The following is a 22,423-nucleotide window of genomic DNA, read 5'->3' as shown; positions in this document are numbered from 1 at the left end:
TGTTGCAGGGGTAATTTAGTGTGTGTGTCTTTGCATTTCAATTCCTAGTTTAATTAGGCTCACACATTGTCATTGATCTTTTTCTTTGTTTGATGAGGGTTACTTAACTTGTTTGAAGTGTTTGACGCCTTTGGGACACTTTGTAATGCCCGCCAAAATACCCTAGAGAAATAATCTAAAATCTACCAACAAATGAAATTAATTTTTTTTAAAACACCCATTACACTATATTATCATTAGAATACATCATTATAAAATTAACTAATTGCATGATTACATAAAACCACATGTATAAAACCATAAATCTATATTATGCAAGTGGAATAATTCTTTCTAAATATCAACATATCTCCAAATGTATTCTTGCAAACACATCCATTCCCTAGGGTATCCTAAAATCACTACTTGACATTATTCCAATATAACACTTATCTATCTAGATGATCATATTCTATTATCCTTTAACCATTTACTACTCAAACATCTAGAACATCATCATCACTTATGCATAGATCGTTCACATTGTAATTTCTATGAAAGCATACTAGGATACATCTAGCCATCTAATCACAATAATCATCATTTACTTATATTCATAATTCATTTACATGGTAATTTCCTATAAAAGCATTTAGAACCATTTAGTACAATATTCTCCTAATCAGTCAAATAAATATCAATGCAACTATTCCATTCTTTTTTGCATTTATTCTAAGAATGACATAACACAATTCCATTTCATATTCACAAATGCTACCCCAGTACATATTAACCATTTCATTTCACTATCATATCATTCTCATAAACTCATATTACATAATGAATAATTTGATACATCAAGGATCACTTCTCCTAAATCACTACATCACATCCTGCTTCAATTTCAAGTACAATTTACATATAGATACCTACTGTAAAGATACATAATAACTTTTACAATTAAAAATAATCATGATACAATGTCTTATTTTCATGAACATAGAAATCAGCTCCAAAGATAAACACATGAAGAATCCAAGAATCCAATCCACGCACGCTAGCATCCAAGAAGAAGAATATCCCAATGGAAGAAGGCATCAAACCACTCGACCATGTGGAACCAAATAGGAACCACCCCTCATGCTAGGAGATGACAAAGGTTCCAACCCACACTCATGACCTAAGCTGACACCTATCAACCAAAGGGTACAACAAGACTACACATGACTCCAACATAAAATTAAAGCACCAAGATACAACACATGGCTAAATCAATGCAATCTGTTAGGACCTAGAGGTAACTGAGAGGGGGGGGGGCTGAATCAGTTGTCTATTAATTTTTGTTGGCATTCTACACTCTTATAAGAATAGTTGATGTTCTCATTGATGGAAACCAACTGGAAACCAACTGGAAAACATCTGTCAACCCACTAGCATTTACTAGCACTGGCAATAGACTTCTACATACACCTGCAAGCACTTCACCGGCACTCTAGCTGACATGGAATAAACTTTGTTTATTGTTTTATATTGTAATTATCTTTTGTAAAAGCCGACATGGCATATTGTAAAAGACTCATATATATGTATGAGATCTTATAGGTCATTTTGTAAGTAAGAGAAAGAGGAGATGATAAAGGATATATGATATTTTGATATAGTTGATAGCAAAGGTTTTGGTAATAGACTGAGCTTAAACCAGTACTAAACCTGGTATAGTTGATGTTGATCTGAAGCAGTACATTATATTGGATTTTGATAATCCATTTTGTAAGTTAGTGAGACTTTTGTTTTGTGATTGAGCAATGAGCTCTAGGTTGCTAGCCTCCCTGCATGTGCAAGCCCTTCATTGTAAGTAATATTTATTCATTGGCCAGTGAGTGAATATTGTGGGTCACAAATCCCACCGAGGTTTTTCTCACACCAGGTTTCCTCGTTAAATATCTCATGTTATGGTGTGTTCTCTATGTTGTCTCTATTATTCTTATTTGCTGCATTAATTCTTATTTACTGGTACACTATTTTGGGATACAAAGTTCTTAATAAGTTCAAATATTATGCAAACTGGTTAGACACTAATTCACCCCCCCCTCTCAGTGTCTTTGGGACTATCATTGATTCTAACAATTGGTATCAAAGCCTGGTCCTGTATTTTTAAAAGCCTAACCGCTTGAGGAAGATTCTGACACCAATACAGATGGAGAACTTAAGAAAACAATTAAAAGGAGCTCTTGTAGATTATGATGCAGAGAAATTGAAGAATATCAAACTTGAAGATGATCTAAGGACTGCACAAGAATTCATTAAAGGACTTCAGGAGAACCTTGCTATAGCACAAAATAAAATAAAAGAACTTCATGAGAAGATGCAGAAAGATGATGAGGAAAAAGAAACTCTTAATGAACTTGCAAACAAGTTGAGACAGGAAAACAGTAATATGAAGAAAGAAATGCAAGATATGACTATGAGATTATGTAAAGACATTGAAGATAGGAAGAAGAATGAAGAATATTTGACTAGGAGACTCAATGATGCTGGAAATGAAAATCTAAGACTTGGTCATGGAAATGATATGTTGAAGACAGATCTGATTCACATGCAACATGCTAAAACTGAGCTTGTGAGACAAAAGGAAATTCTGGAAAATGAGTTGGCTACTGCAAATCAATGCAAAGATAAATTCAAGAGAAGTTCAAAGGAGCTTGATGACATGCTGAAAAGTTAGAAACCTAATGGAGATACAAATGGACTTGAATTTGAAGTTGGAGAAAGTTTCGGTACTGCAAACAATCTAGAACAAAACAAACTAGTAAGACAACCTAATGCTTATAAGTTTAATGGCAAATGTTTCAATTGCAACAAATATGGTCACAGAGAAAATTAATGTAGATTTAGAAACAATCAAAATATTAATGCACCCACTAGTCAATGTTCCAAATGCAACAAAGTTGGTCATAATTCAGAAAATTACAGAATGAATGTGAAATGCTATGTTTTTGGAAGATATGGACACTTATCTAATCAATGCAGAACACAAACTGGCATAGGATATGGAAAGGATATTTAGAGGAATAATGTGACTTGTTTTGATTAAGTAAAAATAGGTTTTTGAAAGGAACCCAAACCTTTTACAAAGCAGGAGAGCCAATGAACTAGAAAAAACCGTGCCTGATCACTTCAGAAACAAATACTGATCCCTTCCAAACAATAAGGGATCACAACACACATAACATGAAGAACTAGAAAATGATAGAAAGAGGAAAGCAAAAAGACTCATAGGATCTTTCCCACTAAGCCTCTTGATAAACACACTCCGACCCCCTCTCCATTGTAAACTTGCTTCAAAATAAGTGGAAGAGGCATTTAGAAATTATGGTTGATGATGCCACATTGCCTCGTCTGGATACGGTCCAGATTGAGCAAGGATTTTTCTTCACATGCAAGATCTCTCTTCATTAATAGTAATGATTTCCTTTGTTTGACATGCCAGATTGGTGGCCCAGTCTGCACATGAATTTGCTTCCCTGTACACGTGTGTAAAAACACACATTTCAAAAGTCTCATTTATTTTCATAGCTGCTTTAATAGCATTGTTTATTGACCAAGAAGGCGGGAACTTCTTGTTCAAATAGTTGATTATATTCAATGAGTCTCCTTCACACCAAACTCTGGTGCAGTTATCTTCCTTTGCTAAGACCATCCCATGATAAGCTGTCATAGCCTCAACAACATGATTTGTTTGATTTCCTATAGGTATGCATTTAATAATTTTGCATTTTCCCCGTCCATCCCTTAGGACCACACGACATTCCGCAATACCATGATTACCCTTTGAGGCTCCATCAAAGTTGATTTTCATCCAGCCATTGGGAGGACATTCCCATTTCACACCTTCTCTAGGATTGGTCTAAAAGTAATCACTACCTTTTAATCTCCACTTCTTGAATATTATTTGATCATTCTTGTCTTGAGGCTTAGCAATACCACCTATGATATTCATATTTTCCAATATACTTCTTTTTATTTTCTCAAACACAATTTGATCCTTAGACACCTTCTCTCTGAAAACTCTTTCTTTTCTCTCTTTCCATATACCCCAGCACATATGGGGTAATGCCAATTTCCGCAACAAAATAGTGGATTTATTCCTTGATGGGTGCTGCCAAGAATTAAAACCTCTTGAACTGATACATGCATTTTCTTTTTGCAACTAAATACAAATAAACAATAGGATCAACCATAGCTTCCTTTCCAATCTTTTCTCAAGCAACCTGCAATACAAACTTGTAGGTTGTGACCATGGAGGCTCACCTCCCAACCTAGGCTTACAAGACGCCACCCCCGAGCTAAGAGAACCAAGGCTAAATGGGAGACACACAAACAATACACATACAAGCAAGAAAACTCACAACATACACACTCCCAACCCAAGGATAGACAACATCACTTTTGTGACTTTTCAAGTGGGGTGTGTTATCACTGTTTTGACTATTGGGTGATTCTTGTTCTCCAATCTACTAAAATCTACAAAATTGAGCTTTGTACTTCATTTTTTGCCTCTGAGGGTTTTTGGTCTAAGGGTTTTTTTGGCAAATGCACACTCCAATGAGAAATTGTAGGTGATTGAAGGTTTTTTCATTGATGGCAACCTTGCAATCATCTGATATCGGAAAAACAAATATACCGGCACCGGCAATGACAAACTCTACACGACACATGGAACACTGGTAGTGAAAGGATGGATACCGACACTTTGGTTGATAGGAATTTTGTTGATAATATATTTTGTAATTAATTGTAAAATCATTATAAGCCGACATGGCAAGTTGTAATATGACTCATATATGTATGAGATCATTGTAGAACATTTAGTAATAATGTGATAGGCGAAATTATGCAGACCTAATATGCGAATTATAGGTTAAGGTTTTATGTATGAAGCAGAGCTAAAATCAATACTAGAACTGGCATAGCAGATGCTAATTTGAAGCAGTACAAGACATTGGATTTGTATAATCCATTTTTGTAAGTCAGTGCGACTTCCTTTGTAATTGAGCAGTTAGCTCTAGGCACTTGGCCTTCCTGCATGTGCAGGCCCCTCTTGTAAAACCGTAATATTCCCTTATTGGCTAGTAAGTGAATATTGTGGGTTACAAATCCCACCGAGGTTTTTCCCACACTGGGCTTCCTCATTAAACTACTTTGTTATGGTGTGCTTTTCATGTGGTTGTTGTTATTCTTGTTTACTGCATTATTTTTGGTTTACCGGTACACAGTATTGATATGCTTTACATGTTTTAATTCAAGTAAATTCATAAACTAGTTAGATACTGATTCATCCCCCCTCTCAGTATCTTTGGGAATCCTAACAATTGGTATCAGAGCCTGGTCCTCTATTTTAAAAATCCTAAGAGCTTGAGGAAGATCTTATCATTGGTAGAGATGGAAAACTTGAGAGAACAATTGAAAATAACTCTTTCAGACTGTGATATAGAAAAGGTGAAGAATATCAAACTTGAAGATGATCTAAAGGCTGCTCAGGATATCATTCAAGCGCTTCAAGAAAATATTACCATTGCAAGAAATAAGAGAAGAGAACTTTGTGAAAAGATGCAAAATGAGAATGATGAAAAAGAAACTCTTAATGATCTGGTAAACAAGCTAAGACAAGAGATTAGTACAACACAGAATGAGATGCAAGATATGACTACGAGATTTTGTAAAGAAATTGAAGATAGGAAGAAGAATGAAGAAGACTTGGACAAAAGACTAAATGATGCTGGAAATAAAAAACACAAGACTTAGTCATCAAAATGATATGTTGAAGACATATCTAATGCACACATAAAATGATAGAACTGAACTCATAAGACAGAAAGGAATCTTGGAAAGTGAACTAACTGCTGCAAATCATCACAAAGAAAAATTCAAGAAAAGTTCAGAAGAACTTGGTGACATGCTGAAGAATTAGAAACCTAATGGTGATACAAATGGGCTTGGCTTTGAAGTTGGTGAAAGCTTCGGTACTGCAAACAATCATGATCATAGAAAACTGGTAAGACAACCTACTGCTTACAAGTTTAATGGAAAATGCTTTAACTGTAACAAGTATGGTCATAGAGAAAATCAATGTAGATCTAGAAATTATTAGAACACTAATACACCCACCGGTCAATGTTCTAAATGCAACAAAGTTGGTCATAATTCAAAAAATTGCAGAATGAATGTGAGATGTTATGTTTGTGGAAGATTTAGGCACTTATCTAATCAATGCAGAACACATACCAGCATAGGATATGGGAAAGCTATTCAAAAGAACAATGTGACTTGTTATGCCTGTAACAAGATTGGACATATTGCTAAATTTTGCAGAAGTAAGGCATCACCGGCAAATAACAAAGGTCCTAGTTTGAAAGGTAAAGAAAAAGTTGAAGAGGTAAAGTAATAATTCTCAAAACAATGGCAGAATGTCTGATCAGAATGTTGATATGATTACACCTCCACCGGTAGAACAGAGTAACACTCCACCAGCAGGAGACTCCTCATCTAACTGAAGAAAATTCTTTTGGGGGTTTAGAAACAAAATGAAAAACATGCTATTATTCCTTCGGTTGATGTTGAGAAGTTGAAATTACTTCTATACCAGTAGATGACTTAAGTTGTGACTTAACTGGCAAGCATTAAATGTGGTAGTTGGCAAAAATAACATTATAAAGCAAGTGTTTTGGCTCTTTTTTCATTCACCGAGCATTCAAATCCTCGAGAGCGCGAAGACTCCCAAGCGAAGGCACTCCAAGCAAAGAAGTGAAGCAATCCATCAAAGCATTCATCCTTAAGGCAGATTGAGGTATTTATAGCTATGGCATCTTCATCCACTCCTGAATTTATTGCAAACCCTACTGTTATTGAAGTTGTTAAGTGACCTAGACCCGTTTTTCAGCTAGTTCCCAAAATTGCTAAGAAAGATGACAACATAGGTGCATTCTCCCAAATCCCTAAAGGAGTAGTATATGCTGAAGACCCTAGAATGTATATACATTGTCATATTGATGAACTAGGTGATGATGAAATTAAGAATATGTATGAGACTGTAATCTATGATGAATCTAGAAATGTCAAACCTCAACATAAGATAGTAGAAACCCTAGGTTTCACTGAAATACTTAGTATCTTGGATTTCCCCAAGGATATCATAAGGATTGTGTTAAGCAGAGTACATGGTGAATTTTTCTGGTTAGACTCTATTCACAAGATCACAAAAGAAGCAGTAAGGGCAGTAATAGGGTTACCCTCCACCGGCAACAGACCTAACAAAACTAAGAAGGTCTCAAATGACTTAGTGACAAACCTAACCGGTGCAACATTTGATAAAAGATCACTAAGGGTAAACAATGTAAAGGATACAAATATCAAATTTATCAGTATGATCTTAGGTTACAAGGCTACACATGCAAATAGGTTAAACTCAGTTTCTAGCCTATGTATTAAGAGTGCCTATGATATGGTAAATGATAATGCAAGGATATACATATGTGAATGGCTTAAAGATGAGCTAATAGACAATCTAGGAAAGATCAAAAGGGAAAAGAAAGGAACATTCAGATTTGGAAACCTACTTGTTTGTCTAATGCTATACATAACCAAACAAGTACCCAATATTGGTGCTAGAGATTTTGGATTTGATATACCGGTAGGAAAACAACTATCAGAATTGCTAAACAATATGAGAGAGAACGGGGAGAAAATCATAAATGAGCACTTTCAAGCACTAAAGGCTCAAATGAAAACAAGAGTAAGGCTATCACAAGCTATTGTGGATAAGTACCAATAGGAAATTTGTTTTATAATAAAGAAAGATGAAATTTGGATGTAGGCAGTTATTCCTAGAACCATCTGGGTTACTGAAATGGGATATGAGACTAATGACAACATAATAGAAACTAATGCAAAAGTTCTCCTGGAAGCTCCTAAGGAACCGAAAGAAAAAGTATTTGGTAGTGCTGAAACTATAGAAAGCCAAATTCAATCAAGGAAAAGAGTTAGGAAGGTTGAGGCAACTATTAGAAAAGGAACTCGGTAGGCAAAAGCTATTAAAGAAGATGTGCTAATTCAAACCAGTATAACTAAAAGTGAGTTGGAAGAACTTCAACCGGAAACTCACCTTTCACCGGTTGGAACTTCTTCAGAAAGTGACATACCTGTTGTATTTAGGAGAGTTGAAAGGAAAAGAAAACCTTCATCGACACCTTCTCCTACACCAAAGAGGACAAGACAGAAGCAATAAGCAGTGAGGCCCCCAGCAAAGAAATTAACTCCAAAGAAAAAGAAGATGACTCCTAAGAAGAAGACACAACAAACTATTTCTCCCATTGATAAAATTCTTAGTGAAATTACAGAGGATGGAAAGTTGAAGAACATCAACAAATTATATGACACATGATCCACTGATGACAAAGAGAAAGTAGAGAATGGTGTAATCTTACACTTAGATATTTTCAAGAAATTTTTGATGCAAGTTGTTGATGAAATACCAACAAATCTATATAATAGACTAGAAGCTAGAAGAGTAGCTATTGTTGAGCTAGATAAGAAAATAAAGATTGAAAAACTACTTCCAGTGCACCTTGCTAACTCACCTGATGAGATAGATCAATTAATCTCTGAGGCTAACCGGTCAATATTCTCAACTACTCACTAGTATGTAGCACTGATGGCAGGAAGAGTGAATCAGGTAACAAAGGAAACATCAGATGCATGGGACATATTCCTAGTAGAAAAAGAGAAATAGGAAGAGTATCAAAAACCTAAAACCTTCAAGTTATATCAAAAGGATAGGAACAAAGGAAAAGGTAAGGTAGGTGGACCTCCTAGTATATAGATAACAGACAACTTACCCCCACTGCCTCTAGATACTCCACTGGTAGACACTACTGACAATCAACTGGCAACTAAGAGTATGGACACACCACATGAGGATACAAATCCTAATTCTGAGGTGTTATATACTATGAACATTGACACTCAGGAAGTCAATATTGTGGTGGATAAGGAATCAACTAAGAAATTAGATGTGGTAACAGAGCCACCAATAGGAAATATTGCAGTAGAAAATAATGAAATTGGGGAACTAAAACAAATTGAAGGATCAAGTGAACCCCCAGACACTGGAAAGGAAAAAACCACAGATATGCATACTAATGCATCCACTGAGCTAGCGGTAACTACTAAAACTGAAAAACCAACTAAGTCATTGGCAATAGGCAGCAAAGAGGAAAAACCGACAGTGGACAACATAGAGAAACAGGTAGAGCAATAGGCTCCTTCACAGGTATAGATAGAGACAATGCCAACAGCCTAAAATGAAAAGCCTAAAATTTTGTTTGTAGAAATGCAAACTCAAATAGATCCTCCAGAGAAAGAGGAAAGCAAAGCTACAACTACAATCAGCGGATTACAGATTGTAAAAACTGTTGGACAAACATCCGGTACAACCATGATAGAATTCAGACCTACTAATGTAGCTGAGGTCTTATTAGATTCAATAAAGAAAATAATAGAGTGCAATGCACAAGCCTATAAGGCTATAGATGACACTTTACCAATTTTGAAGATGATAGCACCAAAGTGCAGTGTTGAGAATAAAGATTCTTTGAGCCAATTAGACACATTGTCTAAGTATATAATCGACAACCTAATAACACTAGACAAAATAAATGAGGATACATTTAAGGAAATGAAGATAAAAGAGAAAGAAAAATTCTTTATGGAAATTTGAATAAGAACAAAGAGGAAATGGATACTCTTTTACCAGAACTCAGTGAAATCATTCTTGACTTCAAGAAATTGTAAAGGGACACTTGCAAAATAGATGTATTAATAGAGGATCTTGACAAAGAAATCAAAAAAGCACAGGATAAGATTAATAATATTACTGATAATCTGATTGGAACATCAGACTCATTTTTGGAATTAGAGAAGAAAATTGCAGAGCAGCAAGAGAAAATCAAGAAACTAGAAAATGAAAAACAAAGAATAAAGGACAAAGCAAAGGACTTAAAATGTATACTTGGTCTAAGACTAGAGTATCTTAATTCTTTGAGAAAAGAAATATTTGGGGCTCTGGTTCCTGGACTAAAGACACTGGAAGAGAAAATGCACATACTCGCCAATACAGTGCAGAGGACTCAAGAAGCCATAAAAGACTGCAAAACATTCAACAATGGAATAAATCTAGTTTTGACAGACATTTTTCAGATTGTAAACCACCGGTTACAAGAATTCAGGTAGGACTCCACTGACAGCGAATGACAACCTTTGTCATTGATGTCAAAGGGGGAGTAGAGGAATGAGAAAAATGGTTCATCTGCTCAGGGGGAGCACATAGTTTTGGTAAGACATTTTTGGCAGACTATTTTTCGATATCATTTTTGAACACTTTTTGATTTTTCTCATGAGTGTTTCCATCAATTACAAAGGGGGAGATTGTTGGCAAATGTACACTCCAATGAGAAATTGTAGGTGATAGAAGGTTTTGTCATTGATGGCAACCTTGCAATCATATGATACCGGCAAAACAAATATACCAGCACCGGCAACGACAAACTCTACACTGACACACAGAACACCAATAGTGAAAGGATGGATACCGACACTTTGGCCGACAGGAATTTTTTTGATAATATATTTTGTAATTAATTGTAAAATCATTGTAAGCCAACATGGCAAGTTGTAATATGACTCATATATGTATGAGATCATTGTAGAACATTTATTAATAATTTGACAGGCGAAATTATGCAAACCTAATATGTGAATTATAGGTTAAGGGTTTATGTATGAAGCAGAGCTAAAACCGGTACTGGATTTGGCATAGCAGATGCTAATTTGAAGCAGTACAAGACATTGGATTTGTATAATCCATTTATGTAAGTCAATGTGACTTCATTTGTAATTGAGCAGTGAGCTCTAGGCACTTGGCCTTCCTGCATGTGCAAGCCCCTCTTGTAAAATAGTAATATTCCCTTATTGGCCAGTAAGTGAATATTGTGGGTCACAAATCCCACCGAGGTTTTTCCCACACCAAGTTTCCTCGTTAAACTACTATGGTTATGGTGTGCTTTTCATGTGGTTGTTGTTATTCTTGTTTACTACATTATTTTTGGTTTACCGGTACATAGTATTGATATGCTTTACATGTTTTAATTCAAGTAAATTCAGAAACTGGTTAGATACTGATTCACCCCCCCTCTCAGTATCTTTGTGAATCCTAACAGGTTTAAGGTTCTGCAATTTACCTTTTTCTATCTTAAGTCCATGCGTTCTATTTCCATGTTACTTTTTCCACTTAAGTGGAAGGGTCACTCCATCATAAGAAGAGGTCCCCCCTTTAAGTTTTTCCTTAGGCGGGTCTTAAATATGTTTTATTTATTTGTCGATCTTCTTAAAGATCATGTAAGTTCTAGCTAATTTGACAGTGCGCATAATCTCGTGGAGGGAAGATGTGTGAAACTTACCCTTCACGAAGTGGCGAAAAGGTGGCGGGCTTGGGTAAAGTGGTCACAAGGAAGGCTAACAAATGAGTATCTTGCTCAAGATCCAACAGTCTGCATTGATTCGCGAAGCAAAGCTACTAGAGATTTATCTTTCGCGAAGTAGCGAAAGATTGACAGGCCCCAAAGGTAAGAAAATCCTGTGGTTAAAGACCGATCATCTCCGAGGAGATCTGGTGGTATGCGTTGTTTCGCTTGGCGAAGATGTGCAAGGTTTACCTTTCGCAAAGTAGTGAAAGGGGACTGGGCCCAATGAAAAGGTTGCTTGTAATGCAAAAAGGGTGCATCTTGAGATAGATCCAGTGGTGCATGCTATTTCGCTTGGCGAAATAGCATGCCTTTTATCCTTTGAGAAATAGCGAAAGGATGGTAGGCCCGATAGATAATTCCCGGTTCTTAAAGACCAATCAACTTGGAGTTGATCAGACAACCTGCGTTGTTTTGTAGCCAGAAAAAACATGAAGTTTACTCTTCATGAAGTGGTGAAAAGGAGTTGGAGGTTACATGGCGGATGATGTGGCAATACAGCTAGATGTCTAGCTAGGGCAAAAAGGTGATCTGTCGATAGGATACGTGGCTCCAAAGGATCCTGAAGGGCCCACTTCGATTGAGCGGTGATATAGATGAAATTTATGGCTAAATAAAACAAGTGGCAATCCAAATGTGGAGTCCGATGGAGTTCTTGAATTAATGAATAGCTGACACGTAGGAGCTATTTGCCAGTAATCAATAAGGCAAGTGGATTCCATGTAGAGGGCAAACTTTGAAGGATAAAGGATGTTAAAGGCCACACATCTCAAAAGTGATCCAACGATGAGCACTGTTTTGCAGCCCAAAGATGCAAGGTGATTAACATTTGCAAAACAATGAAAACCATTAGCGGGGATGATTTCATGCGGTTAGTTAAAAAGACTAGTGGTCACCGTGGAGAGTAAAGATCAAGTGGATGGTAGAAGATCCAACGGCCAGGGCTGTTTTGCATGCAAGAGATGCGTGAGATTTATGCTTCATGAAACAACAAAAGGAAGGTGGGGCCCATTTCTAAGCACGATGACCCAAGTAAGGTAAACAATGTGCATGTTCTTCAGGATCTGATGGATGGTGTTGTTTTGCATGGAAAAGATGCCAAATTTTTAACCTTCGCGAAACAACGAAAAGCCAGGACACTGAGAATTTCTTTGTGCTCCATTGGAGCCTTTTTTCAAATGAAATTGCAAATTGATTGCCGAAGCATGTGGATTAAAGTTTCAATTCAATGCTCTATTGCCATATTAAGCTTCTCATCAACTAAATTTTAGCATCATTTCAAAGAGTTTTGTAGAGGAACCATTGTGTAGAGCGAATTTCTTCAGGCAACAAGTAAGTTTTGCACATTGCTTAATTGTTACAATTTGAATTGATATCATTGAAGGCTTGATTTTCTCAGAGGTTTGCTTGAGTCTTAATTGAAAGAGTTGTAATTTCAAAAATGGCACTATGAAGAGGTTTCATAGGGAAGGTAAATTATCAGGATAGAGCCATATGTGATGATTTTCTAGAATAATTAACCATGTCTACTAATGTTGCTGCTAAAATGAAAGACTTAGTGCCCAAGGCTCCCCATCTAAGAATTGGAGACAGTTTGTATGATACGGGAAACTGGTTAAGGGATTCATAGATAGGGATATGAGGTCTGGGACTCTTCATAGTGGGATTTGGCTAGAGACATTCCCTTGCTCCAATGAACAGTATATGGGAGTTAGATGTGGAAAAGCTCATAGTCCCTGGGGTTTTCATGGATGTGGACTTGTTAACCTAGATTGCAAGTAATTATGACCCTGTTCCTTAGTGTGTTAGAAATGTAAATGGGGGAGCTTTAACTGAGATAAATGATGATGAATTTAGGAAAGTGTTCAGACTTAGTGAGGTGTCGAATTATCTAGAGCCTATCAATTTTCATACATTTGCCCAGGTCTATAATGTGTAGAGAGATCACCTTAGGAGTGGCCCTTTGAAAGAATTTGTTGTCAAAATAGGAGGACTAACTATTGTAGGCCCTAGTACCATGGAACCCTTCTCTCTAAATATTTTTACTTTGAGGGCCAAAGGGATGTATTGGTCCCTATGTCAAATTTTGGGGAAGATGCTGTAACAACCATGCCAACCCACTATATGCTAATGATAGCATAGATTTTGAACCCCTCTCTAGCAGTAACTTTTGATTTTGCACCTTATCTCACTAATGCAATTCATACAAGGCTGGTAGGGATAATAAATGCTAAGGTAGATAGACCTTATGGGTGGTATTCTCTTCTTATGCACATGCTTTTATTTAAAGGTGCTGATTATTTTGCAAAGGAAATGGACCTGGTTAAGGAGAAGGATGGTGAAGAGATGCCTGTGCAAATGTGGAGCACAATTTTGTCTTGGGACAGAGAGGATGCAAGTTACTTGAAGTTTGATAGATGTTTTGCATCTAGGCTTAGGATCCTCTTGTTCCCACAAAACCCTAGGATCCCTAAGGCTCTTTTAGAATTCTTGAGGCCTAAAGAATTTGCTGAAAATATCAGGATTGTTCAGAACTGGGGTGATATATACTTATACCCTATTTCTACTATGTTCAGAGTTTATGGATTCAGAGGAACTGCATACTTGCTCCCCTATCAAGTCCCATTGAAGATAGGATTTGTGGAGATCCTGAGGCAAATCGGGGGTGTGCAAAAGGCAGAATTAACAAATAGGGGGAAAGGGACCATTTTCCCAACTGTCACCATTGCACATTAGTTTGTAATCACCAAGGGTGGTTGGAAACATTTTGATGATTTCTTTCACCCCTACAGGTTGTCTACTACAGTGTCAAGGTTTTTTGACCCTGAAGATTTCTTTAATAGCATGTTCAGGAAAAGAGCCATATGTAAAGGTAAACCATATCAGTTTCATTTTCCCGAGTATCTAATCAGAAATGAGTTCAATTTGGATGAGAAGAGATTGAGAAAAGAGAAATGGATAGCATACAAAAGGGCTCTTGATTTTATCCACCAAATTGATATTGGTGATGACCCTTTGTCTAGCTTTACCCCCTTTGAGGAGAAGGCTAAATTTTGTTGGCATATGCACACTCCAATGAGACATTGTATGTGATTGAAGGTTTTGTCATTGATGGCAACCTTACAATCCTATGGCACCGGCAAGGCATTACACTAGCAAGGCATTACATCGACAAGATAGTTCACTAGCATCAACAAATCACACTCTACATCGACACAAAGAAAGGAAGCATACCGGCACAGAGGCCGACAAGATTTTTGTTATATTACATTTTGTTTATTATTGTAAAAACCTTGTAAGCCGACTTGGCAAGTTGTAAAATGACTCTTATATATAAAAGAGATCATTGTAGACATTTAGTATGTATGTGATATAAGCAAAAAAGGAAGATATTAGGCAGACCTACTACGTGAAATATAGGTTAAAGGTTTTATGTAAAGAATGAAGCAGAAACTGGTATTGGATCAAGCATTATAGATGCTATTGTAAAGCAGTATAAGATATTGGATTTGTATAATCCACATTGTAAGTCAGTGAGACTTCCCATTGAGCTGTGAGCTCTAGGCAGTTGGCCTTCCTGCATGTGCAGGCCCCTCTTTTGTAAGTAATTTTCTCTTATTGGCCAGTAAGTGGATATTGTAGGTCACAAATCCCACCGAGGTTTTTCCCACACTGGGTTTCCTCATTAAATCCTTATGTCATGGTTCATGTGGATATTTTTAATTCTATTTATTTCATTATTTCTTGCATACCAATACACTATTATAATATGTTCTGCATGTTTTAAGTTGAGAAAATCTTATTACCGGTTAGATACTAATTCACCCCCCCCTTTCAGTTTCTATGAGTTTCCTAACAATTGGTATTAGAGCCTGGTCCTCTATTTTCAGAAGCCTAACAACTTGAGGAAAATATTGACACCGGTAAAGATGGAAAATTTGATGAAGCAACTTGAAGCAACTCTCTCAGACTATGATATAGAAAAATTGAAAAATATCAAACTAGAAGATGATCTAAAAGAAGCTCAGGATATCATTTAGGCACTTCAAGAGAATCTTACTATTGCAAGAAATAAGAGAAGAGAACTTTGTGAAAAGATGCAAACTGAGAATGATGAAAAGGAATCACTTAATGATATGTTAAGTAAACTAAAACTGGAGAACATAACTACAAAGAATGAGATGCAGGATATGACTATGAGATTTTGTAAAGAGATTGAAGATAGGAAGAAGAATGAAGAAGAATTGACTAGAAGACTAAGTGATGCAGCAAATGAAAACACAAGACTTAGCTATGAAAATGATCTATTAAAGACAGATCTAATGCACACTCAGAATGACTCCAATGAACTGATGAGACAAAAAGAAGTCTTAGAAAAAGAACTAGAAACTACAAATCAACATAAAGAAAAATTCAAGAAAAGCTCAGAGGAAATTGGTAACTTATTGAAGAATCAAAAACCTAAAGGTGACACTTCTGGAATTGGCTTTGAAGTTGGTGAAAGCTCCGGTACTGCAAACACATAGGATCACAGCAAACCGGTAAGACAACCTAATAAATTCAATGGAAAATGCTTTAACTGTAATAAGTATGGTCATAGAACAAATGAATGTAGATCTAGAAATTATGAGAATATCAACACACCCACCGGTCAATGTTCTAAATGCAACAAAGTTGGTCACAATTCTGAAAATTGTAGAATGAATGTGAGATGTTATGTTTGTGGAAGATTTGGACATTTATCTAATCAATGCAGAACACAAATTGGCATAGGTTATGGGAAAGCTATTCAGAAGAATAATGTGACTTGTTATGCATGTAACAAGATTGGGGATATTGCAAAATTCTATAGAAGTAAAGGATCACTGGCAGACAACAAAAGTTCTAGCTTGAAAGGTAAAGAAAAAGTTGAAGAGGTTAAGCAAGAATTATCAAAATAATGGATTAGAAAAGCTGATCTTAAAATTGGGAATACTCCTCCACCGGTAGAACCAGTCAATGCTTCATCGGCAGGATAGAGTGATGCTCCACTGGCAGGAAGTTCTTCACCAAATTGAAGAAATTTTCCTTGAGGGTTTGGTGATCTAATGACACATGCTATTATTCCCTTGGTTAGAGATGAGAAGTTGGAAATTACTTCATTACCGAAAGACAATGTTAAGTGAATACTTAACCAACATTCATTTAATGTGGTAGATGGCAAATTAACACTACAAAATTGTGGTTCTGGCTCCATTTTATTTCACCGTGATTTCAAAAAAATTGTAGAGCACGAAATTTGCAAAGCTAAGGGATTTCAAGCAAAGAGGCGAAGCACTTCAAGCAATCAATCTATCCAAAGGCAGAAAATGGTATTTATCATCATGGCATCCACCTCTGCACTTGAATATATATCAAACCCTACTGTAGTCGAGGTCATAAAATGCCCTAGGCCCGTATTTCAACTATTTCTTGAAGTAGCAAAGAAAGATGACAATGTAGGTGCTTTCTCACAAATACCAAAAGGAGTTGTTTATGCTGAAGACCCCAGAATTTACATTCACTGCAACATAGAGGAATTGGGAGATGAAAAGATCAAAACTATGTATAAAATTGTCATATGTGATAACTCCGGAAATGTGAAACCGAAACATAAAATCATTGAAACCCTAGGATTTACTAAAATTCTCTGCATTCCTAAATTTCCCAAGGATGTGATCAGGATAGTCTTAAGTAGGGTACATGGTGAATTTTTCTGGTTAGATGCAATTCACAAAATCACCAAGGAAGCTGTGAAAGCTGTCACAGGGTTACCGACCACTAGTAAAAGGCCAGACAAAACTAAGAAGGTCTCCAATGACCTAGTTACTAAGCTAACTAGTGCTACATCTGATAAAAGGTCCCTAAGAGTCAATGATGTAACCGACATCAATGTAAGGTTTATCAGCATGATATTAGGGTATAAGGCAACTCATGCAAACAAAATCAATTCAGTTTCAAGTTTATGCATTAAAAGTGCTTATGACATGATCACAGATAATGCAAAAAATGATATATGTGAGTGGTTGAAGGATGAGTTAATTGACAACCTAGGCAAGATTATAAGGATAACAAAAGAACTTTTAGGTTTGGAAATCTGCTAGTATGTTTGATGCTACATATAACCAAACAAGTTCCCAGTTTAGGTTACAAAAAACTTGAATTTGATATACTGGTAGGTAAACAGCTAACATAATTATTCAACAATATGGGAGAAGATAAGGAAAACAATATCCATAATTTCTTTCAAGCACTTAAGGCCAAAATGAAGAAGAGAATCAGATTATCACAAAAGATTGTTGACAAATATAAGGATGAAATATGTTTTGTAATCAAAAAGGATGAAATCTCGATGGAAGTAGTCATCCCAAGAACAATCTGGGTAACAGAGATGGGCTACGAGATAGATGATCATATAATTAAGACTTATGCTAAAGCACTTCTAGAAGCACCAAATGAACCAAAGGAAGAAGTATTTGGTAGTGCTGAGACTATAGAAAAACAAATACAATCTAAGAAGAGAGTGAAAAAGGTTGAGGTGGTTGTGAGAAGAAGCTCTAGACAGGCAAAGGCTATTAAAGAAAGATGTGTTAAAACAAACCGGTATCACTGAGGATGAGCTAGGAACTCTAAAACCTGAGACTCATCTATCATCGGTAGGCACTTCTTTGGAGAGTGACATGCCTGTAGCTTTCAAAAGAGTTGTAAGGAAAAGAGATCCCTCACCGGAAACCACACCCTCACCTAGGAGGACAAGATAGAAACAACAAGCAGTAAGGTCTCCTGTTAAGAAGACTACACCAAAGAAGAAACTGACACCCAAGAAGAAGAAGAGAACGAAACAAAACCTGGCTCCTCTTGATATACTATTGAATGAAATTATAGAGGAAGGGAAACTGAAGAATATAGAGAAACTGTATGACACTCTGACAGCAAATGAAAAAGAACAAGTAGAAAACAGTGTTATATTGCATATGGACATGTATAAGAATTTTTTGATGGAAGTTGTAGATGAGGTACCAGATGAACTGTTCAAAAGACTGGAAGCAAGGAGACAAGCAGTAATAGAACTTGACAAGAAAATCAAGATAGAAAAGCTACTTGTTGTGTACCCAGTGAACTCACCTAAATAAATTGATGATTTAATTGCTGAAGCCAACCGGTCAGTATTCTCTACTGCACACCAGCACATTGCATTAATGGTTGGAAGAGTCAATGAGGTGACTGAAGAAAAAAAAAATGCATGGGATATATTCCTAGTTGAAAAAGAAAAATAGAAAGAATACCGAAACCCCAAACCAATAAAGGTATATCAAAAAGAAAGAGACAAGGGAAAAGGAAAGGTTAGTGGACCTCCGAGTATTAAAGTAAAAGACAACTTATCCCCACTTTCTTTTACATCACCGGTAACAGCAACTATAGAAGATCAACTGGTAGTTGAAAGTATGTATGTAGAGGATGTCAATCCTAATCCTGAAGTCTTATACATAGTAGATGTTGATACACAAAAGATCAACATTGTGGTAGACAAAGATACAACTGGTAAGACTGAAATGACTAGTGAGCCACCGGTAGCTGAGCAAACTGTTAAAACACATGAGAAACCGACAAATGACAAAGAACAACATACAGAAGCTCAAACTAAAACAGTGCAACAAGAAAAGCAACAGCAATAGGAACAGGCTCCAAAATAGAAATAGGAACAGGTTCATGAGGAAACAGTGCCACCGGCAACTAGAGAAGTACACAAACCATTGCTTAAAGAAATGCAAACACAAACAAACCTACCATAGGTCACAACAAGCTTGGTTACTTCTTCCACCTTACGGAATTCAGAAAGTTGGTTCCTTCTCAATAGGCCACAAACCAACAAATGTAACTGAAGTACTTTTGGATTCAATCAAAAGGATAATAGATTGTAGTTCATAGGCCTACAAAGCTATAGATGACACAATCCCAATTTTGAAGGTAATTGCTCCTAACTGTAATATAGACAATAAATATTCTTTAGGACAACTTGATACTTTGTGTAAATATATCATAGAGAACATTTAGAAAATAAAGGAAGAGACATTGAAGGACAAAGTAGAAATTGAAAAGAAAAAATTCTTTTAAGATAAAATAAAGAAGTGTACTAGGGATTTTGACACACTTCTATCGGAACTGTGTAACTTATTGAAAGAGTACAAAACTCTGTACAAAGACACCTATAAGACAAACTTTTTGACTATAGACATAGATAAGAAAATAAGCAAGATACAAGATGAAATCAATAAAATTGTTGATAATTTTGTTAACTCACCTGATGCATTATCATTTTTTGAGCAAAGGATAACAAATTTTGAGGAGGAGTTACTTAAATTAGAAAGAGAAAAGGAGAGAATAGTGAATAAGGCAAAGCACCTGAGATTAAAACTAGGTCCAAGATTGGACTATCTAGCATCATTGCGGAAGGAAATATATGAGGCACTGATACAGGGACAGAAAACACCGGCAGAGCATTTGCAGCACCTCACCAATACAACTAAAAGAACAGAGACAACAATAAGAGACAATAAAAAGTTTATGGAGAGTATAAACTTGATTTTGGTGGATCTATTTCAAATTGTAACTACCCAGTTACAAGGTTGAAACTACAAACTCTACTGACATCTTGACAACCTTTGTCATTGATGCCAAAGGGAGAGTAGTGGTATGAGAAAATTCAATATCACAGGAATCGTATGCTCAGAGGGAGCACACATTTTTTGTAACATTTTTGGACTTTACATTTTTGGATACACTTTTGAAATTTCTCATGAGTGTTGCCATCAATGCCAAAGGGGGAGGTTGTTGGCATATGCACACTCCAATGAGACATTGTATGTGATTGAAGGTTTTGTCATTGATGGCAACCTTACAATCCTATGGCACCGGCAAGATAGTTCACCGGAATCAACAGATCACACTCTACACCAGCACAGAGAAAGGAAGCATACTGGCACAGAGGCCGATAGGATTTTTGTTATATTACATTTTGTTTATTATTGTAAAAACCTTGTAAGCTGACTTGGCAAGTTGTAAAATGACTCTTATATATAAAAGAGATCATTGTAGACATTTGGTATGTAAGTGATGTAAGCGAAAAAGGAAGATATTAGGCATACCTACTATGCGAAATATAGGTTAAAGGTTTTATGTAAAGAACAAAGCAGAAACCGGTACTGGATCATGCATTATAGATGCTATTGTAAAGCAGTACAAGATATTGGATTTGTATAATCCACATTGTAAGTCAGTGAGACTTCCCATTGAGTAGTGAGCTCTAGGCAATTGGCCTTCCTGCATGTGCAGGCCCCTCTTTTGTAAGTAATATTCTCTTATTGGCTAGTAAGTGGATATTATGGGTTACAAATCCCACCAAGGTTTTTCCCACACCGGGTTTCCTCATTAAATCCTTGTGTCATGGTGTGCTTTTCATGTGGATATTTTTAATTCTGTTTATTTCATTATTTCTTGCATACCGGTACACTGTTATAATATGTTCTGCATGTTTTAAGCTGAGAAAATCTAATTACTGGTTAGATACTGATTCACCCCCCCTCTCAGTATCTATGAGTTTCCTAACAAATTCTTGATACTATATTTTGAAGATTTATTGCAAACCTTGAAGGAGAAGAGGGAAGCTATAATGAGAAATGATCCTGAAAGGGCTAAGTTGGTTTTAGCAAAGCTTGCCTTTGCCAAGGCCATTCCTCCAAGTCAGTATGTGATGCACAAGAAGTCAAAATACAGTGTGTTAGTGTCGGTAATTGGTGAGCCCAATACTTCAAAAGGGAAAAGAGCAATAGAAGATGTCATTGACATCCAAGACTCCCCTAAAAGGCAAAGGGTGGGAAAAGAGGTGCAAATAGGTGAACCTTTATATTCCCCATCCAGATCCCCAATCCATGTGGGAGATGAACAAGAAGCGGCTAAGTAATTGCTACAATTAGGAAGTCTCAGGGAGATTTCCTACACTTATGAGGAAACACAAGAAGGAATGCCTAAAGAGCCACTGAGTGCTGAGATGAACTTGACTACAGATGAGCTTAAAGGAAAGGAGTTAGACCCTGCCATCAAACAAGCAAGTGAGGAGTTCCTGGCTGATAATAATTTTGTCACAATAGGATCCTTTATGCAATTTGTGTGGAGGCAAAGAATTGAACAATTCAAAGCAAGATGTGAGAAGAGGAAGAATGAACAACCCCACAAAGATGCAACTGCATTGGAGGAAGAAATAAAACAAGAAATGATGACAGAGTTCAAAACCATTACTCCTAAAAAGGGGAGAGAAATGGTAGCAAAAGTTGGTGTGCTAATTCTTCTTGAGTGGGACATAGCAGATGCCTTAGTACTTGAAATAGTAAGGAAAGAAACCAAGCCTATGGAAGGAGTGACATTCAGGAAGGAAAATGTTGCTTTGGTCATGTGGTCCCCAAGGAGGTATGAGAGCAGAAGAAGGAAGGACACTTCAAAGTCCAACTAGCTTCAAGGTATGATTGCAAAGAGAGTGCAAGACACATGAGTGGTGGAAGCTATGAGCATAGTTCTATAGACAACAAAATTTAGTGTGGTAGTAGCTAAGAAGGAAGCTAAGGAGAAGGGCTAAGGAGAAGGCTGATCTCTAGATAAAACTAGAGACAATTTTAAAGGTCTATAATGAGGCGAAGGGGGAGATAGCCACTAGGGACAACATCATTGTCAAGTTGTAGAATCAACTAGCAGGGCAATATCAGAAAGTTGAATCCTCTACATTAATGATTACCTCCTCTCCAGCAAGACCTCCACCCACTAGTCCCATCATTGAATTTCCCCCTTCTCCTATGACT

This window comes from Cryptomeria japonica, chromosome 9 (assembly GCF_030272615.1).
Source record: "Cryptomeria japonica chromosome 9, Sugi_1.0, whole genome shotgun sequence".
NCBI classification, from domain to species: domain Eukaryota; kingdom Viridiplantae; phylum Streptophyta; class Pinopsida; order Cupressales; family Cupressaceae; genus Cryptomeria; species Cryptomeria japonica.
Note: the sequence above shows the minus strand (reverse complement) of the source record.